The sequence below is a fragment of the Protopterus annectens genome, chromosome 6.part0, assembly GCF_019279795.1.
Source record: "Protopterus annectens isolate FY-2018-M chromosome 6.part0, PAN1.0, whole genome shotgun sequence".
Lineage (NCBI taxonomy): Eukaryota > Metazoa > Chordata > Ceratodontiformes > Protopteridae > Protopterus > Protopterus annectens.
Genome location: NC_056737.1, coordinates 1107337211 through 1107362904, shown reverse-complemented (window position 1 = coordinate 1107362904; position 25694 = coordinate 1107337211). Strand labels below are relative to the sequence as shown.

General features: G+C 40.0%; 1 protein-coding gene across 1 annotated transcript in view; it reads left to right on the top strand.

The window, feature by feature from the left end:
* Window positions 1-25694, top strand: part of FAM161B (FAM161 centrosomal protein B) — a 479347-nt gene that overhangs the window by 71202 nt on the left and 382451 nt on the right. The window lies entirely within an intron of this gene.

The window sequence follows — 25694 nt, the reverse complement described above, 5'->3', positions numbered from 1 at the left end:
AGCAGATATGCTTAGAAAGTAAGAAGGGATGTTATCAGGTGCGTTAGTGCATGGCTTCAATTTCTGAAGGAGTTTCTTTATAGTAGAAGTGGGTATAGGTTTTAATGAGAATAGAGGTGAGTGGGGAGAGGGAGTATTAGAGGATGGTAAGGATGATGTGGAAGTTAGAGTAGGAGAAGAGGTGGAGGATAGAGAGTTAGATGGGAATGACGAAGGAGCAGCAGTGCCGGGAGGATTGTTGGCAGGGGAGGGTGGGGTGTATTAGATAATGAGGTGGAACTAGGGAATGAGGAGGTTAGTTTGCCAATAGATTCAATGAAAAAGGAGTTAAATTGAGTAGCTAAGTCTAAATCTGGGGCATTTGGGTCGGGGGTAGGGGTGTGTGGTTTGCTGGGGTTAAGGAGGGTAGAGATACCTTTCCAGAATTTCTGAGGGTTTGTTTTATTATTGTTTTGGAGTGTAAAGTAATTTTGTCTATCAGAGATAATAAGCTTTTTTACTTTATTTCAAGTGTTTTGTATTCAATGTGGTGTCGAGGGGTCTTGTTTTTCTGATAGAGTGCCCAGGCTTTATCTCTATGGCGCATGGTTGCTAGTGTGTTTTTGGTTAGCCAGGGGGCGGAATTAGTTTTTATTCTCTTTGTCCTCAAAGGGGCTTGGGAGTCTAGTAGTTTTAAGAATGTTGAGCTGAAGTGGGCAACTGCATTATCTAAGGATAATGTCCTTAGATAATTCCAGTTAATTGCCTTTAGAGAGTTTGAGAAGGTTGTTGGGTTAAAGTTTTTGTGGTTGCGGGTAGTAATATAATTATGGAGTGCGATGTGGGATACAGGGAGTCGGTGAGTGAAGATGGGCATATGATCACTTAGAGGATCGGGAAGAGTGCCACTGTCAGAAAAATTGTGGGGATGTGAGACTAGAATCCAATCTAGAATACTGCCACAAGAGAGGTTTTTGAAGGGCGTGTTATAGAGTTGATTAGCTGGGAAAAATTATAGAGGTTGATGTTAAGGGAGTTTGTTGGAGACTGAATGGAGGCCCAGTTAATATTTACATCTCCTAAGATTATGGTTTCATTGCTGATGTTATTGGAGAGCCAGGAGAGGATATCTTCAAGTGTCGAAATATTATCCCTGGGGATGTAGAGGATGCTAGACATATGTGTTTGTGCTTGTTTACTTGAAGGAGAGTGAGGAGTAATTCAGCGTTATTAAAGTGTGGAATAGGTTTGTTGTAGGGAGTAACTAACAAGGAGGATGAATATAGGAGAGCTACACCTCCGCCTTTTTGTGGGACCTGTCTTTTCTAATGATAGAATAGTTAGGTGGAATTATTTCAGAGTCTTTTATATAGGGTTTTAACCATGTTTCTGAGATAGATAGGATGTCAGGTTTATTATGCATGATCCAGGCATGGAGGGTTGCGACTTTGTTGACTATACTTTGGGAGTTTAAAGAAGTAAGTAATATAGGCTTGTGTATAGTGGTTGAGGTGGAGGGGCCTGGGTTGGGATGGATATCACCTGATAAAAGACTGGTAATCAGATGAAGGATTGGGTTAGAGAGGTAATTGAGCAGTGTAATAAAAGGATTGGGTTCTGTTGTGATGGTGAAGGGTTTTGGTTGCTATGGGAATAGAGTATTTCTGAGAGGTGAACAATTTGTATGAGAAAGATAGGTGATTTTTTATAGGATATAGATGTGGAGAAATAGATGAGTGTGAATGTGAGAGGGGGGAATTAAGATGGTTAGTTACATGATAGAATTGTGAATGGTAGGAAGAACTGGGTTGGGTGAGATAGTGAAGATAGGAAAGTTTAAGAAGTAGTAGTAGTAAAATGGAGATTGATGAAGGTTTTGAGAGCATGTTGAATAAGGTTGTTTAGTGGTATAATGTTGTAATTGTATTTTATATGTATATAAAATATTATTTTACAAGGATACGCTGCTAAAAGCCTGATTAGATGTGAGGGAGTATAGAGTTAAGTAGGTATGGAGGGTGATGTTTTGGGAGTGGGTGTTAGAGGGAGAAGGAGACCAATTATCTGGGTGAGAAGTTTAGAATTGGAGTTTGATAGTATAGAATAGAAGTGGGTGTGGTTACAAGAAGGAAATTGGGTGGTAGAGGGTGTATCTAGAGTGTTGGAGACTGATAGGTGTAGAGAGGAAGTGGGTGTGGTTACAAGAGGGATATAGCTAGAGGTGCTAGGGTGGGATTTGGGGGCAGGCTAGGGGAGCGGAGTGTGCCCGAAGGGCAACGGAGCGGGAAGAAACCAGGAGAAGATCGAGAGCCAATCAGTGGAGCATAGTTTGCAGGAGAGTAAGTAGTAGCAGGGTAAGTAGAGAGGATCTGGATATAATAGGTAGAGTGAGCTATAAGTTGTAGGAGAGAAAGTGAGAAATGAATGTAAAAGCTGAGAAAATACAAGAAGTGAGTGAATTTAAATCAATAACAGTGGGGAGGGGATGCCATCTAGTGGACAAATGCTGAAGTGCACTAAGCCCACTAGGGCAGTCTATGGACTAAAGAAATATGGACATGTGAAAGAAAAAGAGATTTAATATGGTGTATGGTATACTTCAGTATCTGTTTCTTTTACTTCTCCATTACTAATCTCCTTTTCTGTATTTCCTCTTTGTCTTCTTATTTCTTGTATTGTAAAGTTTTCCATGTCTGGATTTCTTTACCTGTATTTCTTTTCAAATATCTTTGATGCTGCTTTTTGTATTGATTATTGCATTGATATTACACCATATTAAATCTCTTTTTCTTTCACATGTCCATATTTCTTTAGATGTCTCCTGATTTTCCTGTTTCTCTTTACTTTGGGGACTCATTCCATCATGCAGTGATGTAACCTGTGTTAGACCTTCTACAACAAATCCTTCACTTCACAGGCACTCCATAACTTCATTTTCTATTTTTTTAACGTCTACTTTGCTAATCTTCTTTTCTACATTCCCTGTTTGTGATATTATTTTTATTGTGAAATTTTCCATGTCTGGATGCCTTTGCCTGTATCTCTCTTCAAATATCTTTGGGGCTGCCTTCTTTATGTTGATTAATTTGGCTTTCGCCTTTGCATAAATATTGCACCATATCTCCCTTTCATTCCCATGTCCATATTTCTTTTTTATACTTTTCAAAAATATCTAGGTTTTGTTGTTTATATTTTCACACTTCCTCAGATGCTTCTTTTTCTAAACAGGTCAAAGTTTCTTGGTCTGTATACTGTTTTTCACATATCTGTTGTGTTAATGACCACACATTTTTATTTGAAGCTTCTGACAGATTTTCTTGGGGAAGTATTTTTCTTTCCTCTAATTTCTCTCTCAATCTTTTTGTATATCTTGTGTCTGTAAATTCTGGGCTTTTTCCATATTAGTAACAATGCATAATTTCTTTCTTATCCTCTATAGTCCACTTTATTGTCTTTATAGCTTTTCTTTGGCCTATCAGTTTTTGTAATTTTTTGTGTTCCTTATGCAACAGGGAAACCATCCTCCCCCTGGGCCTGGCCTGGCCACATTGTAGGAATGTTTCTGTATTTTGAGGATTCTATACTGTCATTTCTTCCAGTCCTGGTACCAGTGCGCCTACCAGGATTGGGCACTTTTTTTATCCTGGGTCTTGTGCATCCAGCTAGCTTTTTTAATTTTTGACCTACTTCTGTCCATGGTGTATGCTATATAAATACAGTCTATATATCAGTGTCATCTTGGTGAGATTTTGTGAAAAAAAGGTCCATCTCATGAAGGTACTCACCAAGACATGAGGATGAATTCATTTTCAGCAATAGTTCTGTCCTTTGCTTGCTGACTTATCATCTCTCCATTTGGGCCCCTATAGTATGGACATACTGATGTATGTGCATGATTGCTTGTGGTCTTTACATACTTAAGTAGCTTTAGCTAAATCTCTTAACTTCTGTGGCTTTAAAAAATCCTGATTATTTCCACTAAAACACTGAAACACTGAATATCTGCATGCATGTTCCTTTATTAATGCCTCTCCCAAGACTTATCTGCACTGGGCATGATTTTCTTATATTCATATACACATAGGTCATTACTGGGCTAACAACATCAGAAGAACAGAGGTCGCAGACTAGTAAACCGAAGTCAAACAGTAAAATCTCCACACTACAAAAAAAACCACACCAGACTTCAGAAACGCCACAAAGCTTAATAACAGTTGTAAAAATAACAAAGCTTTCAGGAAAATTTCAGGAAAAATTTCCCTTCATCGGTGATGAAGGGAATTCTTTCCTGAAAGCTTTGTTATTTTTACAACTGGGCTAACAACCCCAGGGGGCCAATTAAAACTAGCCATACTTCCCAAATATATCTGACAAGTTTTGATACCATAGGGTTATTATATCTAGGCATGGGTGTTGCAGGTCAAGCATTTAAAGGCTGCCTCTGCCAGACAGAGGCATAGGTGCCAGAGCAGGAGTAATTTTCTGATGCCCCATCCACTGGTCCAAGATGCACTTGAATTAGGTTAGGGAAGACCTCTGCTTCACATGGATGGGAAGCCTGTTTCAGAGAAGGGTTAGTCCCCAGATTGGGTAATTCTGCTGCAATTTGTTTCATAAACATGCAACAGGTCATTTAGAGCTGGGTTAGAGGATGCTTTGTAGGCCAGGCATAGATCGCCTCTAAGCAGTTTGTATGAGAAAGAATACAGGGATATGGCTTCAGTGTGGTCCATGTAGGAACAGTTGTTAACCCCTTGTATTCTTTTTGTTTGGAATCTCTGAGGACTCTCCAGTTGTTGCATATGCCTGTTCAGGTACATATTGAAGGGTACATTGTACTCTATGATTTGTCTGGTGAGGGCCGAGTACAATGGAATGATGACATCCTTGGACTTAGATGACATTCTCTTGCTTATAAGTTGCATATCATAGAATAATATCCTTACTACCATACACACATCAAAGGTAAGGTTGTTGTCTACATGCATTCCTGAATCCCTGGCTACTGAGTCTGCTCTTAGGGTTGTATTATCAATGTGGTAGCTTCCAGGGGTAGCCATCTTCCCAAAGGATACCATTATGCACTTCTTGACATTGAGTTTTAGACTGTGGCTCTGAGAACAGTTATTGGTCTGTGTCAGGCCTTCTTGGAAGGTATTTGTGTCTTTTTGGGATACCATGACTGCACCTAGTTTGCAATTGTCTGTAAAGTTGTTCAGCAAGAAGCCCTTGATCTTGGCCTTGACTTCAGAGAAGTAGATGCCAAAATGGGGTGACCCCAGCACCAAGCCTCAGGGAACTCCACTAGTCACTGTCCTTTTTGTAGTGATAGACTCCCCTATCCTAACATCATAGGTCCAACCTTTGAGCCAGCTGGCTATCCAGCAGGTGACATAGAGGTTTATACTTAATTTTGTGAGTTTGTCTGCAATGCCCAAGTGGGGTATTGTATCAAATACTTTAGCCAGGTCAAGGCAGGCAGCGTGTACTGTTTTGTCCTTGTCGATTGCTTTGCTGACCTTCTTGAAGATGTCCAGCAGGTTGATTAGGCATGACCTGCCTTTGACAAAATTGAACTGGGTTGGAGAGGGATGACGGTTGTGGTCCTCCATTCACTTGGCATAAAGCCTGTCTGGAGACTACAGTGTAATAGCAATTGTAGTGGTATGAATAGGTCATGCTTTATGCTATTAAGGAGGCATCCTAGGATGTTACCTGGGCCATTGATGCAGTGTTCTTGGCCTTGGAGAGGACATTCAGGACCTGTTCCCTAGTGATAGTTGGGAGAATTATGGTTGAGGGTATTTCCTGAGGGGTGGCTGGAGGGACGGGATAAAACATGAGCTAAATTTGTTGGCCAGTAGATTTGCTATATCCTCTGGCTCGGTGTAGGTGGCTGTATTTGCATAATTGCACATTGTTGTGTTTTATCTTTGAGGTTGCTGAAATAGCTGAGGAATGCGTTGTGACTGTCCTTGGCCAGGGTGGATATTTTTACCTCAAATTTGGCTTAGGGGGCTAATCAAATCTACCAAAGTTGCTTGTTTAGACTGATGAGGGAGTTTTTACCTTGCTGGACATTTCACATTCTAATTTATGCCATGATTTTCTTCCTTTTGTCAAACAACTTATTGATGCTGGGATTCTACCAGGGTGGCTTGTTATTTTAGTTTGTTCTGTGCTTATTTGAGGTAGGTACAGCTATCTCTATTCAGCCATTAACAAGATTGTACACAGGCAGTGGTGTTCCCAGGGTTTGGAGGGGTTTGAAATGTTGCTAGTGTGTCACTTATTAGTAGGAAGTGTGCCTTAGAATAGTTCCATGGTTAGCTAGGGTCCTAGTTTTATTTTTGTTTCAAAGGAGACAGATTTATGGTCCAACCTGATCAGAGTGTGTGTGTGTGTGTGTGTGTGTGTGGGGGGGGGCATGCAGACTCTATGATTCAAGGCATTTATGTTTACAAAGGCCAGGAATCTGGGCCTGCATGTTTGGGGGTCGTGAATTATTCCCATTTTACAGTCTGATGGTTAAAGTCACCCATGAATAAGGTGTTGGGTTGAATGGGGTGTGTCTTCAGTATGTTAAGTATGCGTTATGAGTTTCCTGGGGCATAGAGGAGGATGTCTTGTATTCTTCTTGTGAGCGACCTCTGTGGACACTCCAGTTGTTGCAAATGCCTGTACAGGTACATACCAAAGGGGACATTGTATTTAATGATTGGTCTGATTTCAAGGATAATGTTTGGGACTTTAACTGTAGTAATCTGGATGTGAAGAAACTCAAGTGAGTCATACTGTTTGACCAGCCTTGCAGTGTGTTTGTTTTTGATATAAATTCAGACACCTCCATCTTTTGTCCCTTCCAGTGCAATAGCTGGTCTAAATGTGTGGAAGGCATTATAACCCTGCACTGCTGGGGTGGTCTCCACAGCTTTAAACCATGTGTCAGTAACTGCTCAGAATTCTATATTCTACAGGGTGAGGAGTTTCTTGTTTAGGCTCCTTGCATTGAGCACTAACGTCTTTAGATTATCTTGGGTTAGTTTTGCTATGTTGGAAGTTTTATCAGGTTGGCAGTGCCTGAAAAAGGCACTATGCAGATGAGCAATGTTTTAGCCAATATTTGAAAGCCTAGAAGGGAGAGGTGCAGATCATTCCTGGCAAACTGGAGTAGTTTGTCAAACCATATCCTCCCTAGTTGACAAATATTGTGCCCCCTTCGAAAGGCACCAAAAGCTAAGACAATTATTAAAGTCCATTATCTTCTGTTCATATTGTGGCATCATCTTTGGAGAGGGTAAAATGCTGCTCAGTGCTTGATTCATACTGGCCTGGTACACATGGTCAGAAAGCTCCATCATATTTTTCTTCATATAGTCCAGAGAGGTTCAACCCTCATAGTTTACACCCTAAAGGACAATAACTTAAGTCATAGTGGTACTTGTGGTTCAACTACCTGAGAGCATGCATGATCTGGTGGGTCCCTAATAGGTAACTGATTCTGGCTCTTTCCTTCCTCAGCCTGGTGAGTGAGACATCTGTGTGTGTCTCATGACGGAGTCTGCTGCAACCAAAATATTGGGTTGTGTAGTGGTTTGCTGTATGGCTTAGAAGTTGAGACCCCGTGTGACTTCCAAGATGGCTATACATTGAGTAACAGCTTAATTCTAGCTCTTAACTGAGAAAGCAAAGCCAGTTAACTTGGACTTCTGGGTAACTTTCAGTAACTGGCTAGTAAGTGCACTGTCTGGATGCCAGGAAAAAAAGAAATACAGAAGACCTGAGGCAAAATCACCTTCAAAAGGTGAGGAGAAAGCACTGACTAGGAAAAGTACTACAGCTGTTCAGCAAAGAGCAGTGCAAGCTCCAGACATGACTTCTAGTAACCTAGAAAAAAGTGTAAGACAACTGTACACATACCTGATTAAAATAAACAAAACACTGATGGAGTATATCAACTCAAGCAAGAAAAGGCTGGAAAAAATGGAAAAAACTTTAAACAGATATTCAAATGAGGTGATAAAACTGCAAAAATCAGAGGTCGAAATGAAAAAAAAGCTGGCTAAATATGAGACTGCACAAGAAGAGATTTTTCAAAAAATAATAGAATTAGAGGGTAGAGCATGTACGGAAACCTGAAATTTTCTGCTGTACCAGAGAAGCTGGAAGTTAGAGACTGTGTTAATTTTATGAAAATGTAAATAAGCAACTAGATTGGTTTTCCACAGCAGGAGTTGTTAATTGAAAAGGAACATTGTGTGTACGCTCCAAACCAGGCTATGAGAAAACAACCTAGACTTTTTTTTTTTTACAAAAAACATTATTTATTAAATTATCACCATATGACATAGGAAAACTTACGTTTATATAAATGAAAAACAAACATTGACACCACTTTAGTTGCAAACATTATGCATCACAAACATTATTGAAACAACTGTAGTTCCAAACATTATACATTGCTTATAATCTAACTAGTCATTGTCAGTTAAGCATTATATAGCTCATTCAGATCGTGCCATCTTTTAAACCTCGTTACTTCTCTGCATAGAGAGTAGTTTGCTCCTTCCCTTTTCTAAAGATCCCAATTCCAGTTGTTTCATCTCTGTTACAATATTCACGATTTCTAGTAAAGTTAGTTTAGACTTTGATTTCCATTTTCTACTTATTGCTTTTTTGGCAGCCACCATAATTAGACTCATCAAGGCTTTAGGCAAATTCCGATTCTGTATCATAGCTCAAAAAATCATCTTCCCAGTCAATCCAATCTGCTCACCCAGCATCCCCAACAGAGCATTCTGCAGGGAGTCTTTAAAGTCTGCCAAGTCATTACACTCCCAAAAAATATGTTCCCAACCGCTTCTTTCTTCCTCATCACACCTCCAACATTTTCTATCCACCTGAGGAAAAATTCTTTGAAGGCTACTTATGGTATAAAAATACATATGTAAACACTTCCAGGCAAAGCTCTTACATCTTCTAGACTTTGTTGATATATTTGGGAGATATACATATATCCCCATTGTATCTTTGTGAATTGCTTATCCAGTTTCTCTTCCTAGTCCTTTCTAAGCTCTTCTGATTGATTCTTATAGTTATCATGGAATATTTTATATGCTGTACTAATTGTTCCTTTTTTAACAGCAGTGTCTGTTCTAGATTCTATTAAAAACTCTTATCAATGTGGTCTTTCTTTTAAGACTCCCCTATTTCTTTCTCTTTGCCTATACTCTGATATCAATCCTTGATAGTGAAGGCAATCTCTAGCCTGCAGTCCAAATAATTTCTTTGCTTCTTCCCATTCCATTACCTTTCCTTTTCTAGTTATTTGCTCCCAGTACCTTGGTTCTTTTGCCAGTTTTCTCCAATAAATTCCAGCCCCCTCTTACTTGTTGTACTGCTGTATCCCTAACTGCAGTCATCCCTATCGGCAGAATCTCTCTTCTCCATTCCCATGTTGGCTTAGTTCTTACTATACTTTCTGCTCCTTTATAAATATAATATTCTGTATGATTACTGTTCTTCTCCTTAAAACTCTGCATCCAAAATCCCAGTATGTCCTTGTTTCTAAGCAACTTAGACTTTTAATAGTAAAGCTGCAATCCTACCAGTAGAAGGAGTTAATTCTGACAAAACTGTGGCAGAAGGACAAACTAGTAAATGTAGGAGACAGCAAAGTGTTTGTGGAGAATGATTACTCAGTTGTATACCAGGTAGAATGGGAGTAAATTTATACCACTGTTTAGGGAATGTCCAGAAGCAGGTATGAGATTCAAGCTGCTGTACCCAGCTATCTTCAAAATATTCTTCCCTGGAGGGTCAAAATCTCTTTTTGATGAAGTATATGTTAAGGCAGAAATACAAACGTTTGTCCAACAAAACGTGAAACAGAAGAAGATTCTGCTTCTTGTTCCTCTAGTAATAAAGACCACAGAGAGACTGTGCCAGCAACACATTTTCCAATATATCAAAGGAAAATGCTTGAGAGAGGAAACAAACACAAGGGTTGACTAGAAGAATCGAGAGTATGTTGGAAATGAAGCAAATACAGGATTTGGGAGATAGAGATTAACAGGAATAAAACCAGTAACTTGGAAGTTGACAAACGTGGAATTACAAAACAATAATTATATTTGTGAAACCTGTCAGAACAAGAAAATCTGGAATTATTGGACTTTTTTTGGACTTTGTTAAACTCGTAGGGGACTCTAAAGCATATGCCCTACTTCACGTTATTAATGTTTGGAAAAATACTTAGGAGGGGGAAGAGGAGGGAGAAAATTAACTGTAAGTAAAACAATGTCTTTTTCTTAATGGTATTATTTTTATATTGCATGATTTCTTCTGCATGCTGTAAAGTGCAGTTTTTTAGTTGTTTTTAAGTGTGATGGGGATATTAATATAAACAGGTACTCCTGTGTTTTCTTTGTTTCTTTCTCCCTGTTCAGTTTTAAGAAATGTAGGCACTGCAATGAAAAAAAAGTCTGATTAAAAGAACATGACCAAAGAAGAATTAATGTGCCTCTTATTCTTGCTAGGGGAATGAGTGGATTAAGGCCCTTAGCTTGATCAAGTAACACATTTTAAATGAAAGCAAGTAAATGAAAAGGAATATTGAATATTATAATGTTTTTCTAGTAAATAAATATCTACTTAGTAGCAATTCTGTATCTGGTCCTCATGTATCCAAGAGACAGTTAGATAAAGAGAAATGGCTGGGAGGTAATATTCTCTAAAATCATTCAAGTGTTTACCCAGCTGTGAGAGCTATAAAGATAAGGCAAAACCAGACAACACTTAGTAGAAGCACAGCTGTACCAAGCATCTTAGCATGGATAACCTTTCTTTTAGGTTAACTCAAGTCTGTTAGTGTGGCTGATAGTTTGGAACATTTGTTCCTATTAGGAGGGTAAAACTTCAATATGTGAAGATGTACATAGTTTTGTGTGTCATTAAGTTAATGGGTTGTAGCAGATATTGGGGTGTGTTTGTTTGAGGGCTTTCAATAAAACAAATCAGATTTGTAAGATGTGACAGGCTCAAATGGATATGACAAGAAACAACTGTATAAAAGATCAACCTGCCAATGTATGCATGTAACACAAAAACTGGAACTAGACATTTAACAAAAAAGCTGTTATACATAAAAGGTGGGAATAATAACTTTTTAATAAATGATGCTTTCTATAATGTCTTTAAACATCAGTGGTCTCACATATAAATAAAAAAGAGTAATTAACTATATTAAAAATGTAGCATGCAAATAGCTATGCTGCAGAAGACACACTTGGAAAGAACAAAACATGTGGATTTGATAAAGTAAGGCTTTAAGGATGGTTATTCAACAGAATACCTGGGACAAAGGAAAACAGAAACATATTCATTGCAAAAGGAGCTCCAATTGTGATAGAAGAGGATAAAAACATAATAATGGTAGATTTGTGGCACTAAGGGGCTAATGGCAAAAGGGGGGTTATACTGGCATGTATTTATATTTCACCTAAAACTGCTGTAATGCAGCTTAAGAAAAATATTAATTATAAGTGGGGACTAGAATTTGATTTGCAACAGTGAAGATATGTCTGGGGGGGTAGAAGGAAAAATATAACAAAGTAGTATAGATTTTTAAGATATTTATGAAAATATTTGACATGGAAGATGTGAATTCAGTACTAGGAGTTAATGGTGAATTTACATATTATTCCCCAAGATACAAAAACTGGGGTAGGCTTGACAAAATTTACTTTTCATAGGAACATGTGTATTTAATTGAAGGTCTTGATACACACCCAATAACTATTTCAGATCAGGCACCAATAATAACTAAAATAAAAACACAGGGTAATGAAATAAAAATGAAGCACTGGCGCTTTCCCAATATCTATTGAAAAGAGACGAATTTAAGGAATGACTAGTGGAATTTATCCAGGTGCTGTTAGAAAAGTTAGAAGTTTCTTCTGAAAGTATAGCTAGGGAGTGGGATAAAATTAAAGTGGAGTTTAAAAATAAGGTGGAAATAAAAGAAAGGGAGCTATGATTAAGAAGTAACAAGAATTATTTAGTGGGATTGACACATTTTAAAGTATTGCATGATGGGGGGAATCTCCCAGATCAAGAAGAGGAGCAACTGCAAAATGCTAGACAGAAAATAAGAGATTACCTCTATTAATATGCATGAGTTTAGAAAGATTAATGTTAAGCAACTGTTTTTTTTTTAATAATAACTCTATTGCACAAAAACTTTTAGCACAACGATTTGGGCAACAGAAAGTAGAAAAGGCTGTTGACAAGCTTAGGGAGCCTATAACAAGGGATCCTGTAGCGTTATTAGAATTATTTCAGAAATTCTATGAAAGTTTGTATAAAGGAGAGAAATATGGAAATCAAGAAAAGGTTCAAAAAGAAATGTTTATGGAAGAATTAAATATGCCAAGGTTAGAAGAGGTAGACAAGGCTCAATTACTAACAGGATAGGAGAAGATGAGATTAAAATGGTGATTAATAATCAATCTAGAGGAAAGTCCACCAGGAATAGATGGTATTCCTATGGAAGTTTGGAAACTAAGAGGGGAAAAAACTGATAAAGATCTGGAAAGTTTTGTTTAACAGTATTTTAAGAAAAGGAGAAGTACCAGCATCCTGGAAGAAAGCAGTGGTAGCTGTAATACCTAAAGAGGGTAAAGATCCATCGGATCCAGCTTCATACAGACCCATTTCAATACTGAACCATGATTATAAAGTATTTATGTCTATAATAGCTAAAAGAATGTCAGAATTGATGACAAAATTGATATAGATCAGTGTAGATTTGTGGAGGGGAGGCAAACATTTGACAACATTAACAGAACTTTGATGATCCAGAGGGAAGCAGAATGTAAGAAAGTACCACTGTTGTTCTTGGGGCTTGATGCAGAGAAAGCATTTGACAGAGTAAGCTGGGACTTTATGAGCAGGACAATCGAAGCATCTGCATTGCCTGATAAAATTATAAGGTTGATTAGGAGGATATATGAGGGATCAGAGGTGGAAATTAAAGTGGGTGGTTTCCTCTCTGAAAAGTTCTGTTTGAGCAGAGGAATCAGGCAGAGGTATCCTCTTTCCCCTTTATTCGCTTTATATTTAGAACCACTGGCAAAGAAAATAAGATACTGAGAAATTCAATGATATAATTGGTATGGTAGTCAAGAAAAGTTGCCTCTGTTTACAAATGATATTATTTTATACCTGATAAAACCACAAAAGGACATTACAGTGTTGTGGAACATTTTGAGATAGCTTCAAATCTTTTTGGGATACAAAATGAACGAAGCTAAAACAAAGGTAATAGCAATAAGTTATTTACCCGCACACAGATTGGTTCAGCAATATCTATATTTATGGGGACATGATAAAATTAAATATTTAGAAGTATGGATTAAAAATAATTCCATTGTGGCAGCTAAGTATATGTGGGAAGAGATGATTGAAAGATAATAGAAAAACTGAGAAATTGGAATCTCTGTGGATAGTAAGATACAAGCAGTTAAAACGTTTTAGTCCCTTTAGTCTTATACAGGTCAGGCATATTTTTATCAACCAGAGGAGAAGTTGTGAATAGCAATTAACAAAGAGCTGAAGGATTTTATTTGGGAGGGAAAGACGGTGAGAATCAAATGGGATAAGCTGATTCTTCTGGTATAAAAAAGGCAGATTTTGATTCCCAATTTGAAGGGGTATTTCAGAGCTACACAGTTAAGGCTCCTGTACATAGCACAAGCATAAACCTATACTTCAAAGTAGAAATGGATGATGAAGAAACAGGGGGGATGCTCAAGAAACAAAGAGAGAATGGGATTTTGGATGCAGACCTTTAAGGAGAATAACAATAATCATACAGAATATTATATGCATAAAGTAGCAGAAATTATTCTAAGAACTAAGCCACCACAGGAATGCAGAAAGGAGAGTCTGGTGATGGGGATGACTGCAACTAGGGATACAGACACTAGGCAAGAGGAGGCTGGAATTTATTGGAGAAAACTGGTAAAGGAACCAAGGTATTGGGAGCAAATAACCAGAGAGGGAAAATAATTGAATGGGAAAATGCCAAGAATTTATTTGGACTGCAAGTTACAGATTGTTTTCCCTATCAAGGATTGATATCGGACTATAGGCAAAGAGAAAGAAATATGGGGGTCCTAAACTAAAGACTAGCACTGCTAGAGTTTTTAGAAGAATGTAGAACAGAAGGTGCTATAAAAAAGGAATAATTAGTAGAGCATATAAAATATTGCATGATATCTACAATAATCAATCAGAGGAGGTTAGAAATGATTGGGATGAGACTGAATAAGCAATTCACAAAGAAGCAATGGGTATATATATATATATATATATATATATATATATATATATATATATATATATATATATATATATGTTTTTCTCCCAAATATGCAACAAAAATCTAGAAGATTTAGGAATTTTTGCTTGGAAATGTTTACATAGATATTTTTATACTCTTGAGTTCTCTAGAGAAGTTTTCCTCAGGTAGACAGCAAATGGAGGTGTGATGGGGAAGAAAGAGGCAACTGGGAACTTTTTTTCTGGGAGAGTAATAAGTTGGCAGACTTTAAAGATTCCTTACAGACTAGTCTATCAGAGATACTGATTGAGCAAATTGGTTTAACTAGGGAAATGTGTTTTTTTCTGAGCTATGATACAGAAGTGGAATTGGTGGCTGCCTACTAGAAAATGGGAATCAAAGTCTAACTCTAAACCAACCATACTAGAGATGGTGAATATAGTAACAGAGATAAAGCAACTGGAATTTGATCTTTAGAAAAGGGTAGGAGCAAATTACATAGGAAAAATATGAGAACTGTGAGAACAATACAAAGAGGGGAGGAATGAGGTTTAAAAGAAGGCAGAATCTGAATTGGCTATGTAATGTTTGACTGCCAATGATTGGGTAGGTTATAAGTGATGTATAATGCTTGCAACTAAGATTATAACAATATGGTTCGATTTCATTTATAGAAAATGCACGATTGCCTATGTCATAAGTGATAATTTAATAAAGATGTTTCAGTTTTAAAAAAAGTTGAGACCGTATGAGATGTGACTGTATGTGTCATGGTGGGTGTTGTTTTGGTAGAGTGCTTTTGATGTTGCTGTGGATACCTACTGTAATTGCAATGTCTGGGAGGCATTGGCATGTACTTCATCAAAAAATGATTTTGTCTGTCCAGGGAAGACTGTTTTGAAGATAACTGGGTACAGCAGTTTGAATCTCACTCCTGCTTCTTGACATTCCCTCAATAGTGGAATAAATTTACTTCTCAATGAGTAATCATTCTCCACAAACACTCTGCTGTCTCCCACTTTTAGTAGTTTGTCATTCTGCCACAGTTTTGTCAAAATCAACTCCTTCAGCTTGTAGGATTGTATTTTTAGTATTAAAGGTCTAGGTTGCTTTCTCATAGTCAGGTTTGGAGCATACAGACAATGTGCCCCTTCAACTAACAACCCCTGCTGTGGAATACCAGTCCAGTTGCTTATTTGTCCTTTCATAAAATTGATACAGCCTGTTCCTTCCAGCTTCTCTGGTACAACTAAAAATCTCAGGCTTTCCCCACATGCTGTGTCCTCTATTTCTATTATTTTTTTTAAACATCTCTTCTTGAGCAGTCTCCTATTCAGACAGCCTTTTCTTCATTTTGGACCTCTATTTTTTGCAGTTTTATCACCTCATCTGAATATCTGTTTAAAGCTTCTTCCATTTTTTCCAGCCTTATGTTGTTTGAGTTGATATACTCCATCAGTGTTTAATTTATTTTAGCCAGGTCTGTGCTGAGTTACTTATACTTTCCTCTAGGTTACTGGAAGTCATGTCTGGAGGTTGCATTGCTTTTTGCTGAACAGCTGCAGAATGTTTCCCAGTCAATGTGTTTTCCCTCACTTTTGTAGCTGATTTTATTTAAGGTCCTCTGTATTTCTTTTTTCCTGGCATCCAGGCAGTGTACTTACTAGCTAGTTACTGAAAGTTACCCAGAAGCACAAAAGTCTACTGGACTTCTCTGCTGAGTTTCTGTTTTCACATTGGGAGAGCTAGAGTTAAGCTTTTACTCAATGTGCAGCCATCTTGCAAGTCCTATCTTCACATAGCTTGATTGTTTTTCCTTGAACTCCATATGTTTTTCATACATCTGTACCTTTGCCTACATGTTAAATATTCATCTTAATTGATCTGGGTTAGAAAATTCTCTGTTATTGCCAACTTTAAAGTTATTGTAGCACCTCCGTAACTTGTGATGCTTACTTCTGTTTAATTTTTAGTTGGAGTCTATCTGGAGGACCACAACCCTAAATCTGGTTTGCACTGCTTCTGTGGGGCTATATAGCAAGTAATGCAGCCATTTACAGAGCAGATCTGCAGTTTCTAACCCTAGCCCCATCAACAGCTAAGATTGTTGGAAAAAACATGCAACTGACCCTTAAGGATGGCAAAGATAGGAATTTATCTGGATGTTACTGTCTCATAGACATTTCCCTAAGAAATTAAGAAATTGAAACAATTTCACCTTCTATAACCAAATATAAGGCCATGACTTCTCAAAGAAAACTTTTTTTGTTTCAAAATGTAGTTTGCTTTGTAATAACTTATGTATCCAGATATATCTGTGATTGTTCTACGGAACTCTCCCTGTTCACAGTGAAGCAGCTGGACTTCTATTCAAAACCCTGCAGCTTTCCCAACATAGAATTAGATTTCACACACTCAATATATAGGCTGCAGTTTTTTGATCTTCTAAAGACTATTTGCTTTAATACCATGCCTTATGGTGGTTACCTTTGTGTGTGTGTGTGTGTGGGGGGGGGGGGGGGGGGGTGGATTTCCAAGGTGATTAGTTTGTGGTCAGATCTAACCAGGGAGGAGTTGACTATTGGTGTAGCGCACGGCTGCCCATGTTAGTAATGACCAGGTTAAGGATGTTGCTACCTCTAGTGAGGGTTAGAATGAGCTGGTCCAGGGCATTGGAATTAATGAATTCCAGGAAATGTTGGGCAAATGTATTGGTACATGAGTAGTTTTCCCAGTTATTGGAGGGGTAGTTGAAGTCACCCAATATGAGAGTGATAGGTTGGACCCTGATATTCTCCAGGGTGCTTAGGAATGTGGACTGTGAGTCTTGGGACATGGTTGGGGACTTATAGCAGGCTAGGATCTGAATCGCTGTCTTACCCAATGTTAGCTGCACCTGAAGTATCTCAGATGCGTTATGTTGGGCTACCAGTCTGGAAGTGTGCGCATTCTTTATGAATATGGAAACACCACTGCCTTTGGAGCTTTGGTCCAAGTTCTGGGGCCGAAAGGTGTGGGATGAGTTATAGCTTGGTAGTACAGGGGTGCTTTCTGCTGCCATGATTGGAGGAAGGGTTCTGAGCCAACTAATCTCTGATGTATAACATTAAGTATCATGTTTTTTGCTTATCTCTTTGTTATTTATAGCACTTTTATTGTCTGCATATACTTTGCTAGTTAGTTTCACTGTGTGTGAGGTATTAACTAGAAATTTTCTACAATTGTTAAGCATCTGGTTGGGTTAGTTTGTTCTGATTTCCCAAGGAGTGCATCCTATAACTTGTTTGCAGTTAAAAGCATTCTCTAGAGTCTCCTTGATCCTTTATCTGTTTAAACATTTCTGCAGTTTTTTTCTACCTAAGTAGTGTTGGTAATGTAGCATTGTCCATATTCAGGCTTGTGTTTTGGGCCTAGTTATTTGTTAGTAGAGGCTGTGTGTCTGAGCACATGTTCCAGGCCATCATAGCTTAGCCAAAGCCAGTATAGCATTTCAGTGAGAGTGAATTGTTTGTGGTCATTGGCTGACTGGGGTTGCCTGGTCTATGGGTTGGAGTAAGCACCTCATTGGTTCTTTCAAGCTTTTTTTTTAAAGTTGTTTCAGGTTTCAACTTTGTTACTTAAGAAGTTAACTTGTGAGTGTTTCTGCCATTTCACACTGAGCTAATCGGAGGAAGTCGGAGGAAGGGCTGTGAGCCAACTAATCTGTGATATATAACATTAAGTATCCTGTTATTTGCTTATTTCTGACTTATTTATAGCACTTTTGTTGTCTGCATATACTTTGCTAGCTAGTTTCACTGTGTGTGAGGTATTAACCAGAAATTTTCTACAATTGTTAAGCATCTGGTTGGGTTTGTTTGTTCTGATTTTTGTTTCCCACCCTCCTTCCCTATTGATATCCTGTTTTTATACTTGGTGACTTTGCAGTTGCCCACCCCTACTGTAAATTTGATCTGGGACACTCCTCCCAGTCTAGTGTCATTACCTCATTCTACCTATCTAGGGAGAACATTTGAGAAGGACAACCCAGTTAGTTTCTGCTCTTCCTTTCCCCTTTCCACTTTACAAAAAAAAAACATTTTCTAAGCTTATTTCCTGCCTTTCCTGTAAGTCATCTAGTCCATATACATATTTGCTGTATCCAGGACTGTTTATAAACTTCTGAGCCCCTAAGCCCTTCTGTGTTGGAGGGAAGCCTTCTAGCTTAATTTTAGTTCTTAGAACTAGCCAGTTTTCTAGCTTCAGCACTCAAATCTGTTTCTTTGAGCTCATTACTTGTTCAGAACTCATTGTAAGCACTAAATAAGCTACAAATTACTACATCACTCAACTTTCCTCACTTGTCTAGAGGAAAACAGTTTTTAGTACTTAATAAATAAGCACCTATCCAAGCATGTCTATGGGTCAGCTCCCGGTGTTTTCTCCAGTCTACCTGATGAATCTGGGCATCTTGGGGCAATGCAGCAATTGCCTCATGTACACAGACAACCCTCTCCTCCTACCACCCAAAAGTACAACCTATGAGAGATGCACTTATATAGTCAGACTGGAAGCAAAGCTCTCTTCACCCAAGACTGGACTAGACAGTCAAGAGGAGAAGGTAAACACTTGCACCACACCACACTCATCACATAGTCCTTCAAAACCTACACCACCAAAACACACACATAGAAACACAAAACACACACCTACATTCGTGGAGGCTCTCAAAAATAAATCTAACCAGCAACAGGGACCTCCAAAGCAGAAACGCAAGCAACCTCCATCCCCCAACACAACCCAAATGACACATAGCCCACAAACTCAGTGTGCCACTCAACCACAGCCCATAAGGCATAACAATGTACCCAACACTCTAGTCATAGGTGACTCTATAGTCAGGCACACTGATGTTCCACTCACCAAGCTAAACAAGGAGAAAGTTGCTGTCAGCTGCCGGTCAGGTGCCAGGATCCGCCACATAACGCATGCACTCAGGTCACCCCACAACAAGTACAAATGCGAATCTGTCATTGTCCATGTTGGTGTGAATGACCTGAGACTTACCTCCCTGGACTACATGAAAAGAGACATGGAGGAGCTGTCCGATCTTGTAGCCCAGGCAGGTATGACCCTATCCCTGAGTAGCATCCTGCCATCACCCAGAATGATACCTCAGTACAAGGACAAAATGATTGACTTCAACAATTGGCTAAGCTTCTGGTGTCATTCTAAGGGGATCCAGTATCTATCTGCCTGGGATGACATGATCGACAAACCACGATGCTTTGCCAGAGATGGCCTGCACCTGTCGCCCTTGGGATTTCGGATACTGGCTAAGGCTCTTGCACCCCTATAGTGCCTTTTCTAGGCAAGAGTCTAATGACAAATTCACCACCGTAACAGGTACAAGCAAGCAAAATCTGAGGGTAATGCTACTTAATGCTAGAAGTCTAAGCCTCAAAATGCACTCACTCGAGGCACTCCTTAAAATGGAGAACATTGACATCTGTGCAGTGACAGAGACCTGATTCAAGGCTCCAGAGAGCACCCCTGCATTACCAGGCTATAATTCATACCACACCTTTCGGCCACCTAACCTGGACAGAAGCACTAAAGGTGAAGGCATGCCCATATTCATTAAGGATATCTACACCTCCAGGCTAGTTGCTCAGCGTAATGCCTCCGAGATTATCCAAGTGCAACTAACTTTGGGCAAGACCGCAATCCAAATTGTAGCTTGCTACAGATCCCCCACCATGCCCCAGGATTCCCATTCCTCATTTCTTGATATACTGAAAAACATTAGGGTACAACCTAACACTCTAATAATGGGCGATTTCAACTACCCCACCATTAACTGGGAAAACTACTCATGTACCAACTCTTGTGCTCAACGTTTTCTGGAATTCATAAATTCCAACGCCTTGGATCAACTTATCCACACCTCCACCAGGGGCAGCAATATCCTAGATGTGGTCATTACCAGCATGGGCAACCGGTGTTCCACACCAGAGGTCAATTCCTCGTTGGTCAGATCCGACCACAAGCAAATCACCCTAGACATCCACAACCCACCCCCCATTAGGGAAACCACAGTAAAAAATTTCTCCAAAGCCAACTTCACACTTCTTAAAACAGAAGTGGCAAACTTCACGACACCCATGCTGATGGACAATAGAGGTATGACTGCTGAATCCTATACAGTTGCACTTTATAAGCACTTACACGCGTGCATGGATCGTGCAATCTTAAAAAGAACCAAGATACTATCCTCTAAAAAAAGGAAACCAGTCTGGTGGTCCCCTGCCATAAACAAACTCTACAACAGAAGAAAGAAACTGTTGCAAAAACAGTAAAATCCCATGATTGGAAGAACTCTGTGGTCAGCCTCAATAAGAAACTGAGATCCCTCATAAAATCCTCCAAAGCTAGTTACGAAAACAAAATCACCACTGATTCTAAAGACATCCACAAAGCATTCTATAGCTATGTCAAGAATCTCAAGGGCAACACTCATATCCATAGGAGGTGTATCCATATTCATCAAGGATACCCATATCTCCAGGTTAGTAGCGCAGCATGATGACCCAGAGATCATCCATGCGCAACTATCAGCAGGCAAAACCACATTTCAAGTCGTAGCTGGTTATAGATCGCCCACCATGTCCCAAGATACTCACTCTGCATTTCTTGAGACATTGGAAAATATAAAGGTCCTACCCAACACCATAATCTTGGATGATTTCAACTACCCTGGTATAGATTGGGTGAACTACCAATGTTCCAACTCCTATGCTCAGCGATTCATAGAATTTATAAATTCAAATGCCCTTGAAAAACTAGTATGTTCCCCCACTAGAGGGGACAACATATTGTTTTTAATCATCACAAATATGGGTGCCCATTATTGTACCACACCCGTTATCACCCCCTCCTTGGTCAGATCCAACCACAAACTGATAACCCTGGACATCCTTACTCCTCCACCTCCCCCAATCAAAGAAACCATAGTCAAAAACCTTTCCAAAGCAAACTTCAAACTACTTGCATCCGAAGTGGAAAGCTTCACTATTCCCTTGCAGAAGGATAATGATATCCAGGATGTGGAATCCTATACCAAGGCACTCTATATGCATCTTCAGGATTGCATGGACCGTGCTATCACAAATAAAACCAAGACTCCTTCCTCAAGCAAGAAGAAACCAGTCTGGTGGACCCCGGCCATAAGCAAACTTTACAATAAAAGGAGGAGACTTATACAAAAAAGGCCAAATCTCAAGTAGAAAAATCATCCCTGATCAGCATTAGTAAGAAACTGAGGGCCCTCATCAAGTCAACTAAAGCTAATTTTGAAAAGAAAGTTGCCAAGGATGCCAAGGATAACCATAAGGCCTTCTATGGCTACGTCAAAAACCTAAATGGCAACGCTCAGGTCTGTTCTGAGCTAGTACAAAATGGAACAAAATACACTGACCCTTCTGACATTGCCAACATCTTGGCTGACAGGTTCAGTGCAAATCCCCCCCCCCCTCACCACCTACAGGGCCTATTACCATTCTAGGGGATTGTGTAAGTCCAATTATTACCAATACATTGGTTAACAAGGCTCTATCTAAAGATAAAAACACTGCCTCCATGGGACCAGATGGTGTCCCAGGCTGTGTCATACGCGAGCTCCAAAAGGAATTAACCCCGCATCTTAATACCCTGTTCAGTCTCAGCCTCTCCACAGGATATGTGCCCATAGAATAGCGCACGACAATGGTGGTCCCGCTACACAAGGGTGGGGCCACAACTGACCCTGGGAACTACCGACCAATAAGCCTGACCAGTCTGATCTGTAAGGCTATGGAGCAAATCATTATGGAACTCATAAATGGAGAGATTGGGAACCTCCAGTCACTGTACCCCACACAGTTCGGCTTCGTCAAGGGCAGATCATGCCTCCTGAACCTGGTGGATTTCTTTGAGACAGTTACTCAGGCTATAGATAAGGGAAAGGAGGTACACACGGCTTACCTTGACCTTGCTAAAGCATTTGACACCATTCCCCATTCAGGTATTATTGATAAGCTCACCAGCCTGGGCATAAACCCTTATGTCACAAGATGGATCGCAAAATGGCTCTCAGACAGATCCCATAAAGTAAGAGTAGCAGGATCTATGTCCGAATCCAGACCAGTAATGAGTGTTGTGCCTCAGGGCTCTGTCCTGGGGCCCCTCCTGTTTGGCATATACTTTTTAGAAGTACAGGCAAGCACAGAAGGGCTGTGGCTGACTAAGTTTGCGGACGACTGCAAACTGGATGCTATAATAGAGTCTCCGGCTGACATGGAGATCCTCCAGAAGGGCCTAAATGAGACTGATGCATGGTGTCAAAGCCATAGTCTCAAGCTAAATGCAAAAAAATGCGTAGTAATCCCCTTTGGAAAAAACAGAGTACCCGCAAACTACAACTGAAGAAGAAATAAGGGATCTAGGGAGCCAAGTAGATAGTCAGCTTTCCTTTGATAACCATGTTGCCAAAGTGGTTAGAAAATCCTTCTATGTGACCCATCTGATCATGAAAGGGTTCGCATCAAGATCTAAGGATGTAATGATGCCCCTCTACTCTTCCCTCATCAGACCCACTATTGAGTACAATGCACCAATTGGAATGTACCTGGCTAGACATCTCCAGCAGCTGGAGAGACCACAAAGGTACCTAACCAAGAGGATTACTGGCCTCAAACAGTTGCCCTATGCAGCACGATTGAAAAAGCTGAGACTGTTCTCTGTTGCATACCGCTTTCTCAGAGGCGATCTCTGTCTAACGTACAGAGCCATGTCCAACCCAGAATTGTTGAACATGCTCCATCTTAGCAAAACCAAATCTACTCGAGCTACACGCTCTAGGGATATAAACCTCAACACAACAATGAATAGAACATGCTGGAGGGATAGATTCCCTTCGCAGAGACTTCCCTTACTATGGAACAGGGTCCCAATCTACATAAGACAGAGCCCCTCACTATCACTCTTCAAGAGGAACCTTGATGAGTGGATGGGTAACAGAACGTTCACACCAGGGATCACACCAACAGCACTACTAGTTAGGGGCCAAGGGTACTAGCTGCTAGTACAAGGGTCTAGGGAACTACTAAAGGGGTGGTGAATAGCGCACAACGTGGCTGGGCTAATATATGCCTTCAGGCAGATAGCCCAGTACCAACCTATGAACCTATATCTGCTCTGAGTTACAGCACAATGGCACTAAATATACAGAACCAACTGATATTGCCAACATCCTGGCAGATAGGTTCAGCGCTAACTTTACCCCTCTCTCATCCCCTGAAGGGCCCATCTCTATATTGGAAGAATGCAAAGTTCCTGTAATCACAGCTACACAGGTAAAAAGCACACTCTCCAAAGCCAAGAACACAGCATCCATGGGACCTGACAACATCCCAGGCTGCGTTCTACTTGAACTACAGAATGAACTGGCACCCCACCTAAATACCATGTTCAATCATAGCCTCACCTCAGGCTTTGTGCCCACTGAATGGTGCACAGCAATGGTTATTCCACTCCACAAAGGGGGAGCCACCACGGACCCTGGGAACTACTGCCCCATTAGCCTGACGAGCCTGGTCAGCAAGGCTATGGAAAGTATCATCATGAAACTTATAAACAATGACATTGGTAATCTCCAAACTCTGGACCCTACCCATTTTGGGTTTGTAAAAGGCAGATCATGTCTCCTAAACCTGATAGACTTCTTTGAAGCGGTCACCAAAGCCGTAGATGAGGGTAAGGTGGTTCACACAGCCTATCTAGATCTCGCCAAGGCTTTTGACACCATCTCCCACTCTGGAATTATAGATAAACTCACTAAACTAGGTATAACTCCCTATGTCACAAGACTGGTTGCCAACTGGCTCACTGACAGAACCCACAGTGTGAAAGTAGCAGACTCTAAATCCAACTTCAGACCAGTGACAAGTGGAGTACCACAGGTTCAGTCCTAGGTCTTCTTCTGTTTGGTATCTACTTCTCTGAAGTACAGGCTAACACAGAAGGTCTTTGGCTAACAAGTTCGCAGATTACTGCAAACTAGGAGCCATAATCAAAATTCCTAACGATGTGGACATCCTACAAAAGGGCCTCACTGAGACAGATGCCTGGTGTCAAAGCCATGGCCTCAAGCTCAATGCCAAAAAGTGCATTGTCATCCCTTTTGGTAAAAACTCTGTACTCATGAACTACCAGATAGGCGGTAGTCTACTTAACACCGAAAGTGTGATGAGACCTTGGGACAGAGGTGGACAGTAGTCTCTCTTTTGATAATCACATCGCCACAGTAGTCAGGAAATCCTTCTATGTGGCACACTTCATCACAAAAGGTTTCTCATCCAGGAAAAATGAGGTCATTGTTCCCCTCTACTCGTCACTCATTAGACCCATTACAGAGTACAACACCCCTTTTGGTATGTACCTCACAAGACATCTACAACAACTGGAAAGGCCACAGAAATATCTCACAAAGAGGATTACCAGCCTCAAAAAGATGCCCTATGCAGACCGTCTCAAAAAACTCCAGTTTTACTCTGTCGCATATCGCCTACTCAGAGGCGATCTCTGCCTAACATACAAAGCTATGTCAAACCCAGAGCTGTTGGACATGCTCCACTTAAGGAAATCGCAATCCCTCTGAGCTACATGCTTTAGGGACCTAAACCTTGTCACCACAATAAACAGAACATGCTGGAGGGATAGATTCCTGTCCCAGAGACTTCCCATACTCTGGAACAAACTACCTATCTATATCAAACAAAGCTCCTCATTAGCACTCTTCAAGAAAAATCTTGATGATTGGATGGGAGATAGAAAATTCATCCATTACTTCTGTGCCTCTGCTTGACAGGGGCACAGGAAAATAATTTTCTTGGGTGGCAAAAGCTAGGGTACCGTTTGGCTAGGCTTATATAGGCCCTAGGGCCAATAACCTAGTACTTACGTATGAACCTACCTATGAACCAGGTCTCTGTTACAGCACAAATGTCAATGTTCTCCATTTTAAGGAGTGCTTTGAGCAAGTGCATTTTGAGATTTAGACTTCTAGCATTGAGTAGCATGACCCTCAGATTGCATTTGTTTGTAGCTGTTACGGTCATAATTTGGTCTTTGGAGCACTGCCTATAGAAGGCACTAATGGGGGTGGCAAGAGCCTTGGCCAGTTTCCGGAAGCCTAGAGGTGACAGATGCAGGTCATCTCTGGTAAAGCATCAAGGTCTGTCAATCATGTCATCCATGGCAGGGAAGAGGATGGTAGTTTACAGGAAATAATTCAGTGTGTGCATGGTCTTGAAAAAAGTAATGGAATATCCAAGAAGTTTCCTTGGAATTAAAC